The sequence below is a fragment of the Echinops telfairi genome, unplaced genomic scaffold, assembly GCF_000313985.2.
Source record: "Echinops telfairi isolate 266 unplaced genomic scaffold, ASM31398v2 ScPeMD7_1;HRSCAF=3_0, whole genome shotgun sequence".
NCBI classification, from domain to species: Eukaryota; Metazoa; Chordata; class Mammalia; order Afrosoricida; family Tenrecidae; genus Echinops; species Echinops telfairi.
In genome coordinates, this window is record NW_022103896.1 from 52,044,916 (window position 1) to 52,048,029 (window position 3,114).

The window sequence follows — 3,114 nt, forward strand, 5'->3', positions numbered from 1 at the left end:
CTGATTTAAGAGACTAGCATTCGGCTGTGAAATTTTGTTTCCTGCTTGGGAAATATACCACAGAAACTGTTGTGATGTTGAACAGGGCTTACATGGAGCTGCTATGGGGAAAACTCAAGTACACGAATGGTTTTCTTGTTTCAAAAAAAGTGTAATGTCGATTGATAACAAACCTTGCTTTGGACACCTGTCAACTTCCCAAATGGATGAAAATGTCAAAAAAAATCCATGCACTTTTGCTCAAGGACTCATGATGGACTGTTGAAGAAATGGGGGAGTTACCTAGACTAACTTGGAGCTTGGTTCGTGAATTTTAACAGACGATTTGGGAATGAGAAAAGTCACTGAGAAATTTGTGCCTTGGGTTCTGATTGACCAGCAAAACAAGCATAGAGTGGAAATATGCTGTGCTTTGAAAGAACAGCTCTGAAGAGACCCAGATTCTTTTTCCCAAGTTCATTACTGGTGATGAGACATGATGCTATTCTTCTGATCCTGGAAGCAAACATCAATCAAGCCAGTGGAAGACGTCATCATCACCTCACTCCCCAAAAAGCTTGTCAAGCACAATCAAGATTAAGACGATGATCTTTTTCTCTTTTTTTTATGTGAGGGGGAATAGTGTATTTGGAGTGCATTCCACTAGGTCAGACTGTTAATCAAACTTTCTATATAGAAGCTCTGAAAAGATTGTATTATGTCTGATTTGTGGCAGACCAGGGACTGGTTCTGCCACCACAACAATGCGCCTGTTCACACAGCCATCTCAGTGTGCCAGTTTTTGGTAAAAAACAGCATGTGTCTCTTGCCCCACACACCTTATTCACCTGACCTTGCTCTATGAGACTTCTTTTAGTTTCCACAAATGTAGAGGGACATGAAAGGACAGTGATTTTATGATGTAGAAGGGGTGAAGAAATAAAACCAGGGAAGTGCTGTCAGCCATCCAAACAGATGAATTTGAAAAATATTTCTAAGAATGGAATAGAAGATTTGACAAATGTATTAAGTTAATGGAGAGTATTTGAAGGTGATAAGGTTGTTTTGTGAAAAACAATGTTAACACATAGCTTTGGGAAAAAATCCATTTGGTGGGGCACCCCTTTGTGTGTGTGTGTACTTATATATATGTACAACTTTAACATATCCTACTGAGAATACATATATCAAAACTGTAAGTATATATATCTTCAAGATGTATATCTATTTAGTTCTTGCTTTCATTTCATTGTGCATCACAGCCACAAAAAATGATCTCTTTTGGTTTCTTTCTTTTTGATCATGTTAAGTGATGCTGGAAGAATTCCCAAGGAGAAGAGAAAAGGCATAACATTACAAGTAAAATTTGGGTTGTTTGATGTATCATAGATTGAGGTCTGCTTTTAAGTTTACTTGCAATTTCAAAACAAATGAATGTAGCTTAAAAATAAATATATATATTTTTAAGGAAATTCAAGAAGCTGTTGATGTAACTATGACAGCAACACCATCTTGCACTTTTGGTGAAATGCCTTTTCATCTCGTGTGAAAAAGTAGTTTTTGTGTGGGTGCAGTACATAATACATACCAAAATCAAACTCACTGCTCTAGACTCTGTTCCAACTCACAGTAGCCTTGTAGGTAATAAAGAGGCTGTCAATCTCTACAGAAGCAGAACATTTCCTCTGCCTCATGTGGAGCAGCTGGTGGGCGTAAACTTCGGCCCAATGCTTACCCCATAGAACAATGTAACATAAAATATGTGTTAATCATAAGGCTTGTCTGTCAGTTGGTCATAATGTGGTGACTTGGATGTTGCTGTGATGCTGGGAGTTATATCACTGGTGTTTCAAATGCCAGTAGAGTCTCCCACAGTGAATGGGTTTCAGTGATGCTGCAAGACTTAGAACAGATCATGAAGAAGGATTTAACTCCCCACTACAAAGGAAGGACCCTCTGAAAACCTTATGTATAGTGTTAAAACATTGCCAGATATGGAAGGTCTAATGAGTGGAAGCATAACATTGTCGGAGATGGTGCCTGAGGTTGAGCCCCTAGAGTCAGAGGACACTCAAAATATATCTGTGGAGGAACCGGTTCTTTTGTAGTGGGATGATATATTTTAGGGAAATGGTAGATATAAACAGAGGAAACAATGACCATGAGGCAAAAATATGGGGAAAATTAGAAAGTGATATCAACTTACATATTTGAGCTGTTTCTTTGGAGAAGGGCCCTGGCCTACTTACTGCTTGAGATTCTTAAATTTATTGATACTAAATATATTCCAATCAGTATCCTGAAATACAAAGATTCTTTTTAGTATTTATACTTATAAAATATTTCCTACATGAATTCACTTTTATTTTATATTGGTAACATTTATTTTGCTTTGCTTAACTCTTATTAGTTCTTCTGTGATTTTATTTGGAAACTTTGCATGCTGTCTCAGTTATCCAGTACTGGTTTACATTAAAAAAAAATCAAGTAAATGGTTTCAACAAACAGAAATATATTATTTGATAAAGAAAGCATTAAAGTTGCTACAGATTCCATTTTACTTTGATCCACAATAAAAACTCATGGAAGCAGCATTTAAGAAATCATGTGATATATTGCATTAAGCAAACATACTTTAAAAGCCCTCTTTAAAGTATTAAGGAGCAAAGATATCATTGGAAGAACTAAGTCAAGGATCAAGTCATGATTTCGTCAATCATCTTATATTCACTAGAAAGTTAGATAACTAATGAGTAAGACTGAAGAATTAGAAGAATTGATTATTAAATGTCCCATGAAATGCCTGAAAAAGAAACAAATCTTTGTTGGATGAGAGCCAGAATGCTCCTTAGAAGCAAGGATGGTGAGACTCATCTCACCTACTTTAGACATGGTATCAGGAGGGACACATTTCTATAGAAAGACATATTTGGTAAAGGAATGGTTAGTGGCAAAAGGAGGTCCTCAACTACAGATTGACAGGATCACAGCAGCAATGGGTTTAACCATAAAAATCATTGTCAGGATGTCATAGGACATAGCAGTTGGGCTCCTTTGTACACGAGCTCACCGTGACTTAGTTGACCTGATGGCTCCCAACAACAATAGCATCATCTGGGTGGCAGTGAGTTTGGG